This window comes from Centruroides vittatus, unplaced genomic scaffold (assembly GCF_030686945.1).
Source record: "Centruroides vittatus isolate TY-2023 unplaced genomic scaffold, ASM3068694v2 contig_563, whole genome shotgun sequence".
In the NCBI taxonomy this organism is placed as follows: domain Eukaryota; kingdom Metazoa; phylum Arthropoda; class Arachnida; order Scorpiones; family Buthidae; genus Centruroides; species Centruroides vittatus.
In genome coordinates, this window is record NW_027122334.1 from 211,692 (window position 1) to 234,458 (window position 22,767).

Consider the following 22,767-nt stretch of genomic DNA (forward strand, 5'->3'; position numbering starts at 1 on the left):
CCATAAAAGTCCCCCCATTCCCCTCTCGCAGATCTCTCTTGTGTTGCGTTGCCGTATATCTATAAAACCAAACTAAAAGTAGCGAGACATTTCATGCACATCCGAAATGCCGCTTTCACAGGATGGAAACATTTCTTTTTTGTAAAAAAAAAAAAAAAAAAAATTATGAAAATTTAGCGTCACACTGTCTACTGGAAAGATTATGGTTACCGTTTTTTAGAAATCCATTAGTGTGCTTTTGGTGGACTTTTTGCAGAGTTTCCACTTTGCAAACAAATACTGTTGTTGCCTCTGCGTATTGCAACGCGCTTGAAGTAAACCATTAGGAGAAAACGTCCTGGACTTTTCAGCCGAGATGTTATACTCTTCAATGAAAACCCCGGACCATCTATAGTACACCGAATTATGAACTTACTGCAAATGGTTTGATAGAAATTCATCATCCGCTATGCAATCCTGTTTTTCCCTTCTCACTTATATTTGCCACATTTGTTATAACACATACGCAATTGCCGTTTCGCTACTGATTAAGAAGTAAAAGCAGTCGTGATTGGATAGTTAAAGAAAAGGGGATAGGAATTTTTGATGTCAGATGAATAAACTCGTTAAACTCTGTAAAATCACCCAGCCTGTTAATATCGGGTGTTTTTTCTTTTCCTTTCTTTCTTTTTTTAAAATTAGAGTATACTGGTGCTTGCAATAAATCCTGTGTTTTAATTTCCGCAATAAAAGTACATGTCTATGTCATTGGCTTTGTAAAATTACTTTTTGATTATCTTATTTAGCATATTTAGCGTAAGTTACTGTAATATAAATATGTGATTATTCTATTTTCTGTAGAGTTTTGTAAAAATAGAGAATATTTAGAAACCCATATTTCTTACAATTTCTTTGATTACCAAAACAATTGTATAAATGAAGTTTTTACAATGCGTTTGCTAATACAGTAATACCCCGAACTTACGCGATAGGTGGGAGCGATTACCGCGTAAGTCGAATTTGCGTAAGTCGGGGCATATAAATACATACAAATTATTTTTAATTGGGACAGGAGACTAAAGAAAACAATAATTTAGAAAAAAAATGTTTAATAAAATCTTAGATAATACATATGTATAACAAATTATATTATTAAAATCGTAAACCGAAGTTATTTTGATGTAGAAAGCTTCATAAAATCTAACAAATTCGTCTGATGGCTCAAAGAATTTTTTTCTCCCTCAAAATTTCCTCGTAGCATGCTAATAATTTTTTTATTTCTCGTTTTGTAGAAGAAATGCGCTCTTCGTTGGAGTCTATATTTTCTAAAATTTGTAACCACTTTTCAATTGAACTCAGGCCTTTTGTCAATGTTTTCACAGCTTCGAGAATTTTTTTTTACCTTTTATAATTGTTCTGACCGTCGATTCCGGTAGATCAAACTTCTTTGCCAATTCACAAATTTTCATTTTTGTATCGAAGTCTTTAATAATGTTATCTTTACATTCCAAAGATAAAGTGTTTCTTTTCTTGTTTAATGCAGAAGAATCAGTTTTACTTCGTTTGGATGACATAGTAGAGTCTCTCAAGTCTCCGTAGATATAACAAACACAGAAATAAATAACACAAAATAAATTGTAGTTATGCGTCGATTCCGCGCGACATGTCCGAACATGTAAGCTGAACAATAGTGTGGAGGGAGTGAGTAATCAAGAGTTGCGTGGCGCTCAAATAAAAAACGAATCGACGAGATTTGAAAATCGCGTAACTCCGGGTTCGCGTAAGTCGGGGTAGCGTAAGTCGAGGTATTACTGTATATTTATCTTAGTAAGTTTGTTAATAAACAGTTATAAAAAGATGCTTGCTTATTTGATAAGTTTACATCAACTCCAAATTTTATTTATTTATTTTTTATTCAGATTTAGCTCTTGGTTGAAAAATGGTCTCGACCTCTTGTATAAATACAAGCAATCCCACTTTCGGACGTAATGTGTTCTTAGTACTGTCGAGTCGAGTAATAAATGGAATTCTGTTCCCATAGAGTTAAAAAAATTATAAAATGTACTATTCAAGGCAATAAATATAAACGAAACCTGGCAGAAAGCGCCACCTCATAATAATTCGAAATTGTGTTCCTGCTATTCGAAAATATACCAAAGTACAAATTTGGCGTGATTTAAGAGCATCAAGCATCGTGTACAAAAGAGCAAATTGTTCGAAACTAGAATGTCCGAAAACCGAGAATCGCCTATCAGAAGTAAAACGTAGTGTTTGTAATTATTATATTATAAGCTTATTAAGGTTTATAGCCTGCGTTATAATACTACGCATACATACTTAAATTAGCTATTGATCCATATGAGTGATTCGTCCTTTACAGTACGTTTTCACTTAATCGTTAAAACGTGCTAAAACTTACATTCTCGTTTGATTACTTAAAGAAAAAATCATAGGGAAAAAAATCTGTGTCTAATTAAAATTTTTCTCAAAATATTTTCGCCCGAAAAAGTGCGATTTTGTTCCGTTAGAAAACATTGTACTAGATACTCGGGAGTTTTCGCGAGTGAAGTAAAAAAATGCTAATTAAACGGGTTATTTAGATGATGTGTCTATTTATTTCTATAGTAAACAGTTGATAACAATTTCAGTTTTAAGCATACTTATTTAAAATAAACGCAAATATTTCAACTTTTTACCGTAATAAAAATGCGTATCACGTTACATTTAATGTATTGTATTTGTCGAAGCATAGAAACATGAAATGCCACAAGTAAATTGTCAATTTTCTTGTGGCCTTTCATATTTCAATGCTTTTAATATAGAAAATGTAGTGTTTACAAAATAATAATAGCGTTAAACATCTGAGAAATAAGAAAAATTTCGTTTAAAAAAGCATTCGACTGAATAATTCGAATTTTACAGATTCGAATTGTTCAGTCGAAGACTATTCGATTACGAAAATTGTTCAAATAAAACCATTGGACTTATAATTATAGTTAAAATGCAAATTTTTTCTGTCGAAAAACTTCTTATTTATTTATTTATTTTACATTTAATCGGTACTGTCGATGGACAATAGATTTCCACCCCCAAATAACACAATTTACCCAAAAATACAATAAAATACAATTAAAAATAACAAGTAAATTTAACGAAATAAAAAAATTCTTAAAAAATACACAAAATGGTACAAGGAAATAAAGATCATAGGTTATGTAGAAAGCGTTGGCATAAATGTTTATATTTTGTAAAATTTTTATGAAGGCAATGTTCAATCGGTAACATATAATTACTTATATTGAATCACTTTCGGGATTTTAAAATATACTTTCGTAATGTTTATTTATTATATTTCGTTTTTATTTACTTTCTCGTTCAGTTTCAAACCGAGATTTTAAATTGTATTTTTTGTTTTTTTTTTCAGAAAATTTTTGTCGATAAAAATACGTAAATACATAACATCAAGCATTTTATGTGGATAATTATTCACTAGTTCAATCAAAAATATTAATTAAAATATATTGCTATAACATTTTATTAATTGCTTGTCACAAGCATTATCACAGTAATCAACAAAAATAAAAAATTTTTTAAATAAATTTTCTACTCTCTTAAAATGTGATTGATAACATTTTTGCTGTAGGCCTAAGAATTTTGTCAGTGATTTTGTAAAAATAACATTAAATATATATTTATAAACTTTTTCATTTCCTACCCTTGCTGTATCAGTTTTTTAAAATAAAATAAAGAAATTTATTTTCAATATATATAGGCCTATAGTTATTTTATTATCACTAAATATTTCTTATTGTTCTACATTATTAATAAAGTTGAATACGTATCTATTGAAATTTGCAAGTCAGAATTATAAAACTACGTTTTCGTTGCTTTTATTCTAATTCTAATGGTTAAAAAACATGAAATACGTGTTGAAATGAAAGAAAATGATTGGAATATTGTCCTTTCTATTATTTATTTTGTTTTTTAAATATACTTTTATGTTAATTTTCATTTAATAACTTTAAACAAACATGTTTATTTATTTTTTGGCCTATTAATATAATTTTTAAAGAGTGGAAATATTTTAGAACACTGGTTTTCATTTTAAAAATAGGGTTTTTTACATTCAACTTACTTAAAAATTCAGCTTGAGACTGCTTACTTAAAAGAAACTTAAGACAAATTTCATTAAACATAAACCAAATCAACTTTGACATACAAAATACTCTTGAAATTAATAATGTAACAATTATGGGACATGTTGCCTCTGGTCAAAGAACTAAGCACTATATTCTTAATTTTTTTCTTTTGTTTTTTAATTAAAATTTAAGAATAATTATTGTAAAAAGTTTAAATTAGATTATATTCAATATCGTCACAATTATGAGCAAAACTGTTACACAGAGAAAAAAGGAAATAGCTCTGTGAGCAATGGAAACAGTTTGACCTTAAAACATTATTTCTCGTTGTGTATATTAAATATTAACTTTAATATTCAATTACGGAATCCAAAATATATGAATCGGAAAGAAACTAAAAACAATTGCTCTAGTATATTCTTTTCTTTTATTCCGGTTTGTCCAATATTAATATTAACTTAGTGCTTTTATGCGTTATTTTAATAAAATATTCCAAATTCGATGCATTAATATGAAACTCAACTGTAAAACATTACATGCTGAAACTCAGTGCTGCATATGAGTGGTGCACTGTCTTGCAGCATTCAATCAACAATAGTTTTTGCTATTTCCTGAGAATAGTAAATTATAAATTTGAAAGTAAATATTTTAATGATACATAAAGTTACTATTCATATTTTAATAAATTTTTAAATATTGAATAAACACATTTATGTGAAAAAGTAATAATATTTATGTGAAAATAAAGAAATGCAATATATACATTTCTTTTTATTTTCTTACAATTTTAATCATTAAAACCCATTACTTAATAATAACTTTTTATTAACAGATTTGAAGTTTTAATATTATTACTTTTTCACATAAATGTGTTTACGAATCCAGAATTATTTTCATTAAGGCAGATTCGTTAAAAAAAATCCCGCACTTTATTATGAAAAAAAATTTTTAATAGCGAACAAATCACAAATTAAGTAGTAATTAATGCCTTTCTATCTTTTACTCAGGTAAATTCTAATTTCAGTTTTCTTTTTCAACTTTTTTCCCCTCTATTTTTTCAGCCAAACAATTTTTTCTTTCCTCACCGGTTTGTAGTTTTTTCTTGAAAATTAACTAGACGATTTAATGGAGCAAAATAAATATATCTCAGATCCAGCGCCGTAATTAGCCTTTTATGCGCCCGGTGCGAGCTTTTGTAACTATGCCCCAAAACTTGGTCCAGGTCATTTCTAGCCCTCCCGGGTCTGCGCCCTGTGCCTGGTCACCGCTGGCACCGCCCTAGTTACGGCACTGCTCAGACCTCACTTAAAAATTTTCCAAAACAAAAAATAACAAAAAAATGTTAAAAATTAAACGATGTTGCTATTTCATGTATTCATCGTATACTACTAGACGACGGCCATAGTGGTAAAAGCAACAGTCTTTCACTCTGAGAGATCCGATGTTTGAGTCCTCGAGCCCACCGACGGCCGAGTGGATCAAATCTCTAAACACTGGTAGTTGGTCGTGGGTTCTCGTCTCGCCAATGGGCTGGCCACATGGAATTTTTCGGGTTTTCTTCACGTTTGTAACACCTAAAAAGAGGCCAGTTTCCCATAAAAGATCTCCCGGGAAGCGAATGCCTCGGGAGATCTTTTATGGGAAACTGGCCCCTATTTAGGTTTGTCCGGCATCCATCTTTATTTGGCAATTTTTCTTGTTGGCGCACGCATGACTACGTAATCCATACTATTTGAAGTGGTCTTGCATTTAATATTTAAAGAAATGAAATACACTTTTAAAAAGTTAACGTAACCAAAATAAGAATATTGTAATGATACATTCGAGGTTCAATCAAAATATACCTGGGTTATGCACGTAATTTGAAAGTGGAGGAAGGAACTGGTGATACTACGGTTATGACGTGATCATCAGTTGTGAGTTGACTGTCGTTAGTTAGTATTGAAAAGATTTTCCTTTCGAGATATATAGTGGTTTTTTGTAATTCGGTTTTCTTTGTCCTGGTGATTTTTTTAGATGAAATTGCTTGAAAAGCAACGCGTCTATGTGAAAGTTTGTTTTAAATTTTGAAATACGACGACAGAAACACGTCAGCTTTTGAAAACGATTTTTCGAGAAGAGGCTTTGGAGTCGAATCACATGTTTTGAATGGTTTAGGCACTTTAAGGAAGACAGAACTTCAATCAAAAATGATGAAAGACCGGATAGACCTTCAACTTCCATAATCTACGAAAAGGATAGCTAAGTTCGCGAATTTCCCTGCAAATCGACGATTCACTTGTTAAAGAAGAAATTTTTTAGAACGCAACTATTTTAATGTAGAATCATTTTTTATAAATAAAAAGTTTATGACATTTCCGGGTATTTTTGTTCAAACATTGTGTACATGTATAAAACTATAAATTAATATTTTAATTTTCTATCTTACAATACTACAGTGTATTAATGTTATTAACAGTGATTCACTGTTTTAAAATGTAATTTTATACTTAAGATTTCATAAATTGCATGAATTTCACAAAGAATAGAATGAAATGTTTAGGAATACGATTTATTATTTCTTGAACTTTTTGAATTATTTATTTCTTAAAGTTTTGAGTATTATTTTTTCAGATTTTTATGGAAATTAAATTTAATAAATATAAGGAATATAAAATCGAACAATCCAATTATTTACAGTTATATCTAACTTTTAGAAAAAACATGAAAGTTTTCAAATCATTTTGTTTAATGTTCTTAATATTGTTATTAAATTTGGCATTTTTATATTTTAATTCGATTTTCATATGATCATATTACTCTCTTGTCTCTAATGAAATATTGATTCCGTTTGTTATTCGTTAAAATTGAGTATAGGAAAGACTCAAATTTATTTGTATAATTTTTAATATGAACTCAATGATCAATAATTGAATGCTTTAAAATTTCAATAAACTAAGAAGAAATAATAAAGTTTCTTCTGTAAGAATTGAGTAAATTTGAGAATTATTTCCACGTGAATTTTCTCAGATTCTCCTTATCATTTATATGATTCTAGTCGAAAGTCAGCTGACAAAGTGAGTTTCTTTCCCCGTCTTACAGATCGATTCGATTTGGTCGATCCCACCAAGGACGGACTTAGCTAGTCGGTAGCCAGCACTTTCATGTATATTAGGTCATGTCTTCTGTATCTCACGGCGTAGAAAGCATAATAAAATACATTATTTAATTGTTTATAAATTTTCCTCTTCATTGAAGGAATTATTGATTATATTTTTATTTATTTAGACAAATCATGTTTTAAATTCCAATATTAAAGTGTTAGTATATACTTTTACTTTAAAATTACAATAAACAATTTTTAAAAATAAAATAGTCACATAACTATCGAAAGTTGTTATAAATCTAATATTATTATTATTTCAAGCATGAATTTGAAAAAATTAGAATATAAAACAATATTATTTTTTATAAAATACTATTTATTTTTTAGCAAAACCTTCCATTATAACATCATCAAATTCAGGAATTATAGAAATAAAAACACATGAAAACGATGTAAATTAATAATACGAATTTAGAAATGTGTGCATTAATTTGAAAATTTGAGTTTTTTGATTTATTGGATATTTTCAAGATTCAATAAATCAAAAAACTAAGATTAATTCTAAAAAGTATTTCAAATTTAAAAGTTTCAAATATCATTAAATATTAGCCATTCTCAATAGAAGAATAACGTTCTTTTCTAACATTAAAATGAACATGATTTGTAACAAATCAAACATAATTCGGGCAGTTTTTAGGGAATAATTCTTTTTAAAATTAAGAAAATTTCGAAAATATTTATTTTTGCGAAGAATTAAAATAAGAATGCATCTACCATTTTTGCCTAATTGAGAGGTTGAAAACAGAAATTATGCAACACGCTTTAACATTACCATTATTGAATTGGATGTGGATCAGCTCCGGTGCATCGAAACCCACGATTGATTGTATTTGAGATTACAGCTTATAAGTGAAAGCTCTACCATTATTATGGTAGACATTCCACTTTCTAGTGCGTGAGCATTGATAAATAACATACTGATGAAAATAACTCTAATTACTCAAATTACAGTTTTAAATTTCTGTTATAGCGTTTGTTAGTTATGTTTTGTTTCTCTTGGTTCTTTCTGCAACATTCTACAGTTCCTATCAATCAAGATTTTGGGTTTTCCAGTTTTTGGCTTATTCCTTCAATGCTCTACATGTTACATTTGGTGTATGGATGATCGATTTAAAACGATATAGTTTCGTCGTTGTGGCAACAACTGACAAGTCATTTAAATGACACTTGACAGTGATGCCCTTCTCAAACTCAGATATCTCTATATCTCACGGCATTTCACAGCATATTGATGCAGTGTCTGCTTGGGATATTCTATTTATTACTCACAAGTTGAACTGCAGATGGGACAAGTGTGTTTTGTATTCAGATTGTCAATTTAATTTTTCATAGACAGTGTATACATTAAGTAGATTATTTTTTAAATATTACAATATAATTGATACATGGGTTAATAAATTTTATTATGATTTCATTGCATTATATATTTTAATTGAAAAATTAATTAAATGGATAAAGACGGTCAGTCAACACACGCATTTTATGTAAAAATTTAAATTTTAATATATTTATAATTAATTAAATGTAATCTAATTATTTAAAAAATTGAAAATCATTTTAATAAAATTTTAAATTTTCAGTAGATAATTGAAAATGTTCAGATTGTTAGAAGCTAAATTTTATTCCTATAAACACGAGAGGTTATTTGTTATCGTAGTTTATAATAACATCTATAAAGCTATTTATTACATATTTTTCTGTAACATAAAAAATATTTCTTGGTTTTTTTCCTCAGACATTATCTTTAGATAAATGGTACGAAGTCTTAAGACTGTTTCTTTTAATTAGAAGGAAGAATGGAAAGTAGACTACCAGTAGAAAGATTAATTTTTCTTGATATTTTGAATTATTATTTCCTTATTACTACTATGTATTTCTAATTCGAATAAGATTTAAAAAATTGTTTCTCTCTGAATTTTATAATGTAAGCATGTGTCAGATAATAAAATAAATTACATTATCAATTTTAACGAATAAATACCGCTATCGGGTCATTGATTTGTGTGAAGTAGACTAGCTTCGCCTCTATATATGAAGTAATCTAAACTTTACGTTTTACATTATTTTTATAAACTTATATGCTTAATATTTGCGAGGAATATATAGATGAGAGGAGTAAAATACTGTTTAATCATATATTCGATTTCATTATAGGAAAAGTAACTGTGCTTTTTTCAAAACTAAGCGTTTTTCTATTTGGAGAATAGATAGATCAATAGAAAATGCAGCAATCGTTAGAAAGTATAATATTATGTATATAAAACTTATATTTTTATTAATATTATAATATAGAAAGTTTTCGATGATATTGGATATGTTTTGAAAATATACAATATAATTCTGTTAATAAATAAAAATGATAGATAATGTGAGTTATGTAATCAAAACATTTAATATTAGAATTTTGTTTTACTTTTTAGAATAACGTTTGTTTAATAGAAAATCTCACTAGCTTGGTGAAAATTATTTTATTTTAAAAACTTATGATTTGATTATTTGTGCAGTTCATTCTATAGTATTAAATTTATCAATTGCATTGAATCAAATTTATTCAATGCATTGAAAATGTCATTTAGTAATGAATTTAAATAAATTTTCACAAAAGATATTTTATACTATTTCTTATCATTATTCCAAATTATTATATAATTATTCCAATCAGTAATATTAATATTCCAAATTAGATCATTTAACAACGAATTTTTTAAATGTTAAATTATTTGTCAATAATATGTTAACATAATTAATATAGTAAAGTAAGTAGCTTTCTTATTACCTCTTTCTCTTTTTACTTCAATGCGCTATTGTAATACAGTGTTTTGTTCTACTGATATAATTCTTCTTAAATTATTTTATATAAAATAATTTATAATATAAATTTTATATAAAATAATTTAAGACGAACTTAATATTATACTTAATTTTTATATAATATAAAATTATTTTATAAGTTTTCAGTAATTGTAAGTTACAAAATACTTTAAAAACTTAAGCTTATATTATACATTTATGTTACTTCTGTTAGAAAAGTTTTTTTGTTGATTTTTACTTTTTTAAGTGAAAGCATTAGAAAATGGATGTAATATGTAAATATAAAAGTGTAAACGATGTTTTCTTCAAAAATTATTTAAGTATCCTCCAAGAATTTTTGAAGAAAACATCGTTTACACTTTCAAGTACTATCAATATTTTACAAACAAATTTTTTACTTTTTTAATGGTAGGACTTTATCTTGTCTATTACAAATTAATTATTTATTTATATAATGTTTATAAAATTCATTAGACTTAGTTTACGTCATTTGAGTCAAAGTTCATCTATTGTATTTCTTTATTTAGCACTGAATGTCTTAATAATTTAATATGTTTCATTGCCACTATATTGCTTCCTTTAGTGTAACAGTTTATTTCGAATTTTTTAATTATTATTTTAAATATCTAGTTATTTGTTACAATAAATTCTTTAAACTTCATTTCTATTATAACTTTAGAAGTATCTTTAAAATGTGATGGAAGCAATAGATGTCTTCTCAAAATCTATTGGAATATAACACTGGAGTGTTGCTTAACAGTGGATCGAAGTGTTTTTCATACAATTGTTTTATAGGTGAACCATTTTTATAAAATCGATATAAAAATCGTTTGCAAAAACATTTATTTTTGATGTTTTTTACAATTTTATAAAATTGATCTCATTATTTATTTTTTGAAACTTATTTCTAATGTTTATACAAATATAATATTTAATTTTGATTGAACTGTTTAATGTTTTTAAATAAATAATATTTTGTCTCTGATATATACAAATAGAAAATTATTCGATGAAACAATCTTAAAGGATTTATCATTCATGTGTCATTAAAATCAGTTTTCAAGTTTTATACAGCTTATTTACATATGTATATTATCAGTAATATAAACGAATTTTTTGTCAATTTTTTTCAATTATGATATTCTAAATATTTTATCTTTTCCCGTTAATTTTGAATACAATAAATTTGAAATTTGAAATATTTGTATTTCTCCTATTATTATTAACGTATTTTTCATTTCTATATTATACTTTAATAGTCTTTAATCGCTAATTTTTTGGTGAATGCTGTCACTGTTTTGTTTGCCAAAATGTATTGTTTAATATGATATAAATGAAATGGCATGATAATTAATTATAAATGATGTAATACCTGTTTTTCGATCAAAAATTATCCAAATTAAAGGTTAATTTGTGATGTACTAACTGCAGGAGACTAACTTAAAAGCTATTTTAAAAAATCAATGATAAATGTTCATATTTCAATAAAATTAATGTTTTTATGCCATTTTAATTTTTTAAAAATAAGATATAATGATTAAAGTATATATATATATATATATATATATATATATATATATATATCAAATATCATTCAGTAGTTCATAGAAAAATTTGTCAGTTTTAAAAATTCAACCATAATATTCTCTAGAAAAGTTGCGATGTTACCGGTTCTTGAATACAGCGAATGGTACAAAATGAAAGAATAGATCAGAATGTCAAGGCAAAGAAATATTAAACGAATGGCAAATACCTAGAAATAACGATTTTCATACTACGGGATATCGTTTATCATTTCATATGTTTAGATTTCATTAAAGTAAGAAAATAATTCAATATTAACTGATCAATCGAGATGATCAAATAGTCAGGCAATAAAGATACCAGTCTATCACTGGAGACTTGTTATATATTGGGCTTCCCATTATGGGCCTGATCAAATTAATAATAACCTTGATGAAGTTCCTCTAGTGCCCACAAAATAGAAAGTGCTTAAAAAAGAACTAATCAATTGTTAGGAAGAGACACGTCACATGCGATGCTGTAATTGAGAAATATCAAGACAGGTGTTTGTTAAATACACAGAAATATCATTCGTTCGGATGTGCTTGAATCGCATCTTTATGCTATTTTTTGGGTTCTTTTTCTCTCTACAATGTTTTCCTATTATAATAATTAATCAGTTTTTGCACTTTCGTAGTTTTTTGTTTAATGTTTTGTTTGAGTAAAAATATTCTTTCGTATTCATTATTCACGCTGGCCTGGCATATTGCGAGTCAGAGTTGCATATAATGTGAAATTTTGAGGTCGGCTAATATATTCTTCACAAGTGTTGGCTACATCGCATAATTGAAAAGATGAAAATTTTTATCAATTTTATTTTAAGACTTTTTTGCAAGTTTGTCGTCAATGCATTGCTAAATTGTCAAGTAATACTTTTCGATCGTTTTTATGCAATATTTTCCAAACAACTTATTTTTAAACAATTTTTATTTTATAAACAGTTTTATAAAAATTTGAATATTTTTATTTTTCAAAAACCATCATTTCTATGATGTATTATTATATATATAGGTAATGAAATTATATTGTTTTAACTTTTTAGTTTTAGAAATGTGTTGCTCTCATTGTTAGATATACTGTACTGTACGTACTGACTCCGTTAATAGAAATTCTTCAATATTTAAACCTATTCTAAAAATATATCATAAATTATTGATTAATTCAAATTATTTGATAATTCTGTTTTAAATATATAACTTTAGCGTACGTGACTTAAATATAATTAGTGCAATCAATATTTTTTTACGAAGGAATAGCCATTATTGATAATCAAAACTCTTAAAGAACTTATGTTAGATCGATAAAACAAACTTCATTAATTTTTCAAAAAAAAAAAAACGTATATTATAATTTGTAGTAATCTTATCTTAGTTATCAAAAAAGATATTTTTACGTAGTGATAATATTGTTTATTTTTAAAAAATTAAAATATTTTCTTTTATTAAAAGTTACACATTGTATTTTTGTTTAACGTGGAGGTATTTGCCAGCAGGTACTACCTAAAACGAAATTTCGCATAAATTTGTGCATAAATTCGCAAATAGTATCAGATAAGTACCATAATTACTGTACGGGTCGTCTTTTGGAAGAATTTAGCGATAAAAAGCTGTTGTTTATTTTATTTTAATTCTCTGAATGTAATTGTGCATGAAGTTAAAATATCCTTAAATTTCTTTGTCTGCATTAGAATATGGTATTTTCGTTTCGTCTTGATCATTTTTTTTTTCCAAAAGTAGTCTGTAGAAAATTCCTTCTAATTTTTATACCCTTACTTTTGCTCCACTACAAATTTAATAATAAAATAATCGAAGTGTATGCATTGATAGTCAGAATTAGCCTTGTGCATTCAAGGGTAAACCCAATCATTTCGCCATTCGTGTATAGCAGTCCCACGTAAAACAAGATGCCACTGTATATTAAAATAATTAGTCTAAAAATAACAATGTTTGTTAAAATATGTTTAATTTAAACAATATTTAAAGACATTATTAAGACAATATCTACATACATTTTTAATTTTTTAAAGAAAAAGTTTGTATATGGCAATACAAATAGAAATATATATATATATACATTTTTGTATGTCTTTAAAAATAGAAAAAATTAACAAAATTAAATTAATACATCAGAAGAAATTAAAATATAATCTGATATATATGTATATATTTATTTATTTATTTATTCAAATTCCTAATTATTATTTATTAATTATTTATAATTTTTAATAATTGATAATAGTTCGGTACAGTCTATTTGGAATCCTTATGATAGTCTAATAGTGTAACAAATTAGAAAAGAGTGTAACTTTTACATCATACACAGCTCTCTGTATTTTCTTTTGTAATAACATTCTGATACAATAATGATTTTTTATTTGGAAAGAACAAAATTGAGAAAATGGTCCAGAAAAAATATTGAGATAAACAGTTCAGATGATTTAAATTTCGTCTTTCTGCTTGTTCATCCCGATAGCATTTAAAAAATTATATCAAACCACTAAAAATAAAATATTAAATTTGAATAAATTTTCATTAATGATTAAATGTTATACAAATTATGTGTGTAAAATTAATCATCAATCAACATTTTAAATCGAATTTTCAAAACAGTTGTAACAAAAGTAAAAATGTTCATTTTTTTCATTTTTGTTCTTATAAAGAAATGTTTTTGGTATGGCAATGGATACGAAAAATCGAGTAAAATAAACTCAATTATTTGTTATCTCGTAATAGGAACCCGAAGTTCGTGAAACAATAAGAAATATTTATGAATCATCTCTTACAATTAGAAAAACAAGAATAATACTTCAGATACAACTTCTCTCTAAATCTGAATTATATTTTCGATTATAAAAAACAGACTAAGTTATAAATATCAAAATGAAACAACGGTAAATATTTCGTACCTCATATAAAAAATTAACATTAACATAAAATAAAACTCGGAAAATTCCATCTGGCCTGCCCTCTTGCAAGATGCGACTCACGACAGAGGCGCCAGCAGCCTATCAAAAGGGGGATACAAACTATTAAAAATTTTTATTTTTTAAATATTTCTGATAATAATTACGAAGAAACTAGATTAGATACAAGAAGTTTCAAACTCTATGATACCACGTCGTATCAGCGCTCTCATAAGATGGCACTGGTTACATTCGGGCTAACTTGGCCTCGGAAAGCAAGGAATGTGGTTTTGGTCAACATACGACGAAGTTGCATACGACAAATATCGTTCAATAGTTTCTCTTGCAGAAGAGGTTAGCTAGAAATCATGAATTTTTTGTTGCTTGTTGATGAAATATGGGTTTCCTTTGTGATTGGGAAATAGGCTCCCCTGACCCACGACGAAATACCAGTGTTCAGTGGTTTTATCCATTCGGCTACTGGAGAGTTAATCCTTCTAGTATAACAGTAGAACTATTTATTAAGTTTCTCTGTCTTCATTTAATTCTGAAAATAGGGATATATTTCCTTTTAGAATTAGAATTGACCATATTTTTCTCCAATGCTTAAATAATGCATTGGAAAAAAATATGATTCTACTTATAAAGTCAAAAGTAGTGTCTTACGTAATAAATTAATTTTACTTTTCGGTTATTTGATTTTGTTCAATAATGTACAAATGAAAAAATGGACTGAATCAGCATACCTAAATTAAATTTTTCTATTTCACAATATAAATGTGAATTAAACGTTAATTCTCTTATCTATCTTATCAGCAGTTCTGACGAATTGTTGCAGAACAGCTGATGGATTTCATATTGAGTTCGAGGCAGTTTCTTCTTTACGGATTTGATTCTTCCAGGCACTTTTCAAAGTTGATAAAAGGTGACATGAAAAGCTTGTTTTAATATATTTGTTGTGATATCTATATAGTGTACTTTAATTTTATTTGTATGTTTGTGTATATGGAATTTTTGTTTTGAATTTTGTAGTACGAACAAACATTTAAAAGATGTATAATCATTTAATTCTGGCTCGCTACAATAAAAATTATTTGTCGTCACTTTATTACCATTACACGATAATTTGCATGTTGTCAATATAAACTAGCCATCGCATTCTTAGAAATAAAAAAAGATGCTTTAAAGTCGGAACAATTGCTCGAATTAAACATTTCTTTAGATTTATATAACAAAAGCTGGTTCAAAAATTTTATATTTTTTAGGATATTTTTTACCTCATAATTGTTAACAATTCAATTGTGATATATGGGAATTATGATGATTCGGGCATATTTTCCTAAGATGTGTATTATCTGGGCAGAGAACACACATATTACAGTCCCGGAAAAGCTTTGACAATTAATCATGTAACCTCTTCAAAAATGTCATTTAGTAAAAACTGCTGAGAATGTAAAATTCACTTCATGGGTTCAGAATCTGGAGTATATTACAAAAATTAACAAAAGTTAGAAACAGAATCAGTTTCTTGGTAATTGTTATCAAAATTATTTTGAAAATAAATATTTAGATATTTAAAGTCATTACATAAAAGGAAAAAAAGACAATTTTACTTTTAATAACATGTTGATTATGATGTTATGTATGTACAATGATGTTGTGATTCATGTTGTTTCATTTTGCACAATTTTATGTCTAGATGCATTAAAATCAAAATAATGCATTATATAGATCAAGTAGACTACCAAATCATTTTCAAAATTGATCACTAAACCAAAAAAGCTAAATTAAAATCAAACTGTAATGATGTGTGATATTTATAAATTATCTTATCTCTAAAGTTATTTATTATTATCCGTAATAATAATATTTTTTTAATTTTAAATTATATTTATAAAATAAATCGAGTAAAGTTTTAATAATGTTCATATTGATATCGAGAAACTGCATATTTTTGGAGTACTCATAATAATATTCGAAACATTTTTTTCAGTATGTTTAAATTTAACTCTACTGATTCCTAAGTTACTTTTAATAATTTTTGTATCTTAAAACAGATTTTCTTTGGTAGGATTTTAGAAAGAAATAAATAGCTCACGAGAGAGTTATCAGGAGATAAGAGGAAAAGATAAGTTCTGTAATCCTATGCCAATTGTTTTTAATTAACCCTTCGAAATGTCCTTACTGTAAGAAATATTCTCTGTACTTCGAAATTTTACTAACAGTTTCTTTGTTAATGAACTTGTTATTTTATCATGAAAAGTCATCTAAAACTTTAAAGAATCAATTTACAAATTTTTCTGTCATTTTTGGAATTTGAACTGCTGCAGTCCGAAGAGTCTGACATCAAGATCCTCACATCTACCCTAAAATCTTTCAAATCAGTAAAAACATGGACATGACTCATCATTACTGTACTCTTGTTTCAACAGTAGATTTCAATTGCGCTTTTCCCAACAATAACATTTAACAGATGTAATTATGAAATTAAAAACAGAATAAAAAAGGTTAAAGCTGCTTTCGTACAAATATCCTCCGTATTACGATATAGAAATGTATGCAAAAAATTGAAACTAAAAATACTTAATGATTTGGAGTGTGGCTACGTAGGGATGTGAGTCGTGGACAATAAACCAAGAGGCAGTTAATAGGATAAATTCCTTTGAGATATGGTATCTTAGAAGAATTGAAAGAATTGGATAGATAGAATAACTAATGAAGTAGATTTGAAATGGAAAGAAACTGTGGTCAGTATCCAGAGAAGAAAAACAGCATACGATGGGCATATAAGTAGATCCTTAGGAAAACTAATGGAAATTGCAGTTCAAGGAATGGTGGAGGGCAGGCGGAGAAAGGGAAAACAGGCTAACGTAGCAGGACTACATCAAAGAATGGATTGGATCAAGCTTGGGAAAAGCCTACAGCCGTGAAGAGTGGAAAACTGTCCATCAACTGCAACACACCGTAAAGAGGACGCCATGTGAATGAAATTAATGAACATTTAACGTATATTTTATTTTCCTCCTTTACATATACAATTGTTTGCACAAAAGCTTTAATCTGCACAATATTAAGCATGAATAATAGTCATTAAAAAGTTAGTGCTGAAAATTTAAATAATAATCCAATGATGATATTATTTCTTTTATCTCATTTTAAATGGTTTATACAATATTAGTTGCAGTGGATTTCAATAATATAATCTTCGATTTATTACTATTACAAGACAATTTTTTTTGCACAATATAAAAACTTTAACGCGATTACGTATGAACAGTAAACAATAAATAGTTGGGTTTGTGAAGAGGAGCAATCAGCTATTTACAGATACCGAGGTTTTTACATGCTTTTGATGATTCGGTCCTGAAACTTAATTGCTAAATCGTGTACTTCGTTAATTATGTTGTATTTTTAATCTAATTTTGAAGTGAATGTAAAAAATAGCTGACTGTTTTTAAAGTATTCTATTCATATTTGTGACTTGAATAGAAAGAGAAGACTGAATATCATTTCTCGTATATCTTAATTATTTTTAACTTTTATATTACTTAATTTGGTTACTTTTACGAGATATTTGCATCTTTGGTGTTTTCCGTGATTTATTAGTAATTCTTAAATGCAATCTAGACATCTATAGTATATTAACTGATACAATTGGAATATAGTACTTCTGTTACTAATTTTTATTCTATGATAAAGTTTCAAAAATTGAATATGACGTTATTACCGAAAATATTTTTCGGAATTGAAATTTTTATATAAAATTATTTCTTTGATAAAATCAGTAACACCTATTCCATTACATTTTCTTTGAAATTACATGTAGTATTTTCAACAGAATTTTGGAAAATTTTAATGAAATTTTTCAATTTTTTAAGAATCTAAAGATCATTAAAATTGATATTTAAGAATTATAGTAAAAATAATTATTTTGATAAATTTGGTATTCTATCAATACTTATTTATTTTCATTATCGTATTGCTATACTTAGAGTTTATTTTTATTTCCCTTTTCTATTATTATGGAAGTTTTCTTAAATATCTTAATAAACACATATAATTGTTCCAAAAACTGTTCAAATTGAACAACAAATTGTTATGAATTTAGTAATGACAATTCAAGTAATAGTCAAGTGACGATTGCTAGTTTTATCGTATTTAGAATAGTTCATTCTTATCAAAGTCTGTTGAATTCAAGTGAAATAATTTTTATTGGTCGTTTCTCCAAAACCAAATAAAAACTTAATATTAGTATTTGAAAAATCGAAATTAAAGGCAATTTTTTCCAAATGTCGTAAATATTTTCTTTGATTATTCCTTTCATAAATATAATCAAGCGTATACTGACATATAGCGTATATAAATATAATCAAGCGTATACTAGCACTATGACATAACTCAAACTTATAAATGCAACTCGCTAATAGAATTGTTAAAAAAACTTCAACAAAATGAGTAAAAAAGACTTATATAAAATTTATAACTATTTTTGTAAAATAATCGACATTTATAAAAACAAAACAAACTAACACTAATGAAGTATTAAAATATGCTATTATTAATGAAATAGAACAATAAAATTGTAAGATTCAAATTAAAAATGTTTGGAATGTATTCGCGGAAAAATAGGTGTAAATTAATTAAAATCAAAAGTATTGTAAAGTAAACAACAAGTAAACAATGTAAATGTAACCCCCTTGTAATAGGGAAGAAATTCCCAATGGACAGTAATCAAGCGTATAGTTTCTGTAGAAATTACAGTAAAATTATTTTATGTTTATATATTAAAAACACTAAAAATTATTTTTAAGAAAACAAATTATTTTCTTAACTTCGTAATTACGTGAAGATTAGATTATTATATTATTGAATATTAGATATACGAGTGTGTATGTATATATATATATATATATATATATATATATATATATATAGAGCTATATTTATTTTTTTGAGTGATTATATGCTATTTTATTTAATTCGATTTATAAATAATAATCTTAGTTATGTTAATACACGTATTAATATATATTTATTTTTCCGTTCATTTATTTTTTTTTGAAAATTTTTATATCTATTTTTATAAATTTATGATTTTAATCAGAAATGATTCGATTCTGTGATTTGTTAAATTAAACACTTCATAAATGTATTCAAATGTATGTATTGTATTGCTTTGTTCTTTATTTAACACTCGTCATAATTGATTTAATACAAAATTGTTTTGTTGATTGAATAAAATATCAATTTGACTTTACCTTCACCTGTTGATGCTTTCTGATATGTTGTCTTGTTGCTAGGATATATTCGGAAAACGATCAATAATCAGGCAGATGGAGGAAGCTTTCATTTCAACAGCTTTCCTTCTGCCTTCTGTGCTGACTCGCTGTTTCTTAGCTGTCAGCTTTCATTTTTTCCAATTATTACTTTAAAACATTTTGATAATTTTTTAAAAAAAATTACATATGTATCTTGTTAGATAAATGTTGGTGTCATTCATAATATAATTGCCTGTTTTTCGTAGAATTGATTTCCTTTCATACTACTTAAAATTACAAATTTAAAATATGTTTTTTAAATAGGTAATATTTTTATTCTGATGGATTGTTTATTAACTAATTTACTTAAATAACAAGAATGTAAGTAAATTATTTAATGATTTACTTATCAATTTCTATATTTATTTGCACTTTATTTATGTAATTTCTCTTAAAATATATGTATTTACTTTTAAATTTTGAAATTATACTTTTTTTAGCTGCAAGATATTTTATCAATAAATATCTATATAATAATTAGTATTAACTGTGGAAAAAGTTACTTTATTGTTTAACAGTAAAAATAAATTATAATTTTTGTATAAAATAAATAATTTTTATGTCATAATTTTTTTAAACATTTTTAAGTCTTTTTGTTCATTGAGATAATGAATAATAAATGTTTCAAGACAAAATCTAGTTTTCAACTTCTTTAATCGGTGCTTTAAAAATTCGTAAAATGATGTTGAAAATTATTAAATATGAAAACTTTAAAAAGTTTTGATATGATTTTCTTGGAGAATTTTTTAATATAGAATGCTGTACTAGTTCATAAAGTATTCTATACTAAAAAATATCAATATTTCTAAACAAAATATGTCTACATTTTGATAGAATTAATTATAAATAATTAGTCAGATTAGTATTAGTTATTTATATTCAGGGAAAATATTTAAAATTATAACATTTTAGAATTTTTCGTGAATACTCAGGATATATTATCTTCGTAATTGAAGTTTTAGACTATTTACAAAAAATATAATATTTTTGAGTCTATCTTAATCGTTTTACATCACCACAGAAGTAACAGTTAACATGGTTTCTTTGAAGACAAAACCATGTTAACTGTTACTTCTGTGGTGACGTAAAAGGATTAAGATAGACTCAAAAATATTATATTTTTTGTAAATAGTCTAAAACTTCAATTACGAACATTTTAGAACTTTATTACGAAGTATATTTTAAAATATTTCTTTCTTTTTATAAGTAATATATGCTTTTATTAAATAAAATAATTTCTCTCTCTTATTTAAAATAATTGTTATTTTCAGGAACAAACAATGGTCTTTAATGATGAAGTATAATATAAGCAGTACTAATGGAGTAACCCACGAAAATGGCTCGAATTCAGAAAATGCTAGCACGGAAACAACAACCAGACATTTGACGAGAGAAGAAAGAATGCGTCTAGCAAACGAATATTACCAAACGTACGATGCCATGACTGGTGTAAGAATAGCTGCCACCCTAGGAAGCATCATCACATTATTTACCGTGTTTCTTCTATACAAAAGCAAATGTCGAATGGATAAAGACGACATAGGGCATTCATATAACTTTTCTGACAGTGAAGCCAGTGAATATCCACGAATGAACAGTGATGGATTTATCCAGCTGCCTCTGAATCCAGATCAAAACGATGAAGATTATTCATTTATATGTTCTTCCAGTCCAAAAACACATCGAGAGTCATCCCCCATCCGCAATGACAGTTTAGAATCTTTAATTGATTACAAATCTGTTAAAACTAACATCAATCATCTACCCTACACAAATTCTCCTGATATGAATACAAATTTATCTGCAATTCAAAATACGTGCGAATGTAGTTCGTGATTTCTCTAGCAATAAACTGTATTTTATGTGAAAGAGTTTCAAGCAGTATATTTTAATGCGAACTATTTATGTCTACATACAGATTCATATAATATAATCGATGTAGGCTTTCAATAAAATGTAATGATATCTACATAATGATCAAATGGAATATTAGATAAATTTATTTATTTTGGAATCTAGTATCTAGTGAAATTTTAAAATGATAAAAATTATTTTTATACAGTTTTCTTTTTAAAAGATTATATTTATAAAATTAATCCAATCTATTTGGTTTTATCTTTAAAATGATTAAAAACTTTAATCTTTATAATAATAAATATACGATTTTCAACTCTATAATAAATTCTCATGCATAACATGTTTTCAAATTAATTGTAATGACTTTTTATATGTCTTAATTATTCTATTATTCCAATAATTCACTTCTAGAAATTAATTGTGTAAAATAAATTGATGACATCTCTTTTAAATATCTTAAATAATTTCGATTATATTCGTATAAAATATTGTATTTATTTTATAAATAAAATTTGATTATTGTCTGAGATAATTTGATATAAGAAAGAAATTATTGTAGTCGTAAAATTTAACAATTTAAAAATAATACAAAGGATGTATTAAATATTCATTTTCTTAACAATTTTCAATCTTCACAAATAGATTATAAGAATAAGCTAACGCAGAATACTGGTTACCATGCATTATATTGTAAATTAGTTATTTAAAATATGAACGTTCTTACTAGAATTATTGAACATTAAGTATCGTTAACAAAAAGAGAGATTATTTTCTATGATAATGATTATCTTTTTGAGTAGCCAATGAGAGAAAGTCGCGAAATCAGAGTTTCAGCTCTATTGCTTTTCATGCAAGTTAAGCAGAAAAACGTATAATTTATCGCTGTTTACAATAGGTCGAATTGCACTGTTTTAAATTGTCTTGAAATATTAAATCTAAGATTATATTTTTGATAATTTTCTTATTTTTTTATTATTATTTCGAATGTTGTTTTTATTATTTTCTTTATAATTTATTCTGTGGAAAAGAAAACAATCTTTTAAATTTCACAAC

The 22,767-nt window shown here is 26.2% G+C and overlaps 1 long non-coding RNA gene across 1 annotated transcript in view; it reads left to right on the forward strand.

Moving 5' to 3' along the window:
• Positions 1–21,726, forward strand: part of LOC136978898 (uncharacterized) — a 78,514-nt gene extending 56,788 nt beyond the window's left edge. Inside the window, exon 2 of the long non-coding RNA XR_010881303.1 lies at positions 21,129–21,726. This is a non-coding gene — a long non-coding RNA (uncharacterized lncRNA). The remainder of the gene's footprint in view (positions 1–21,128) is intronic.
• Positions 21,727–22,767: the final 1,041 nt, after the last annotated feature.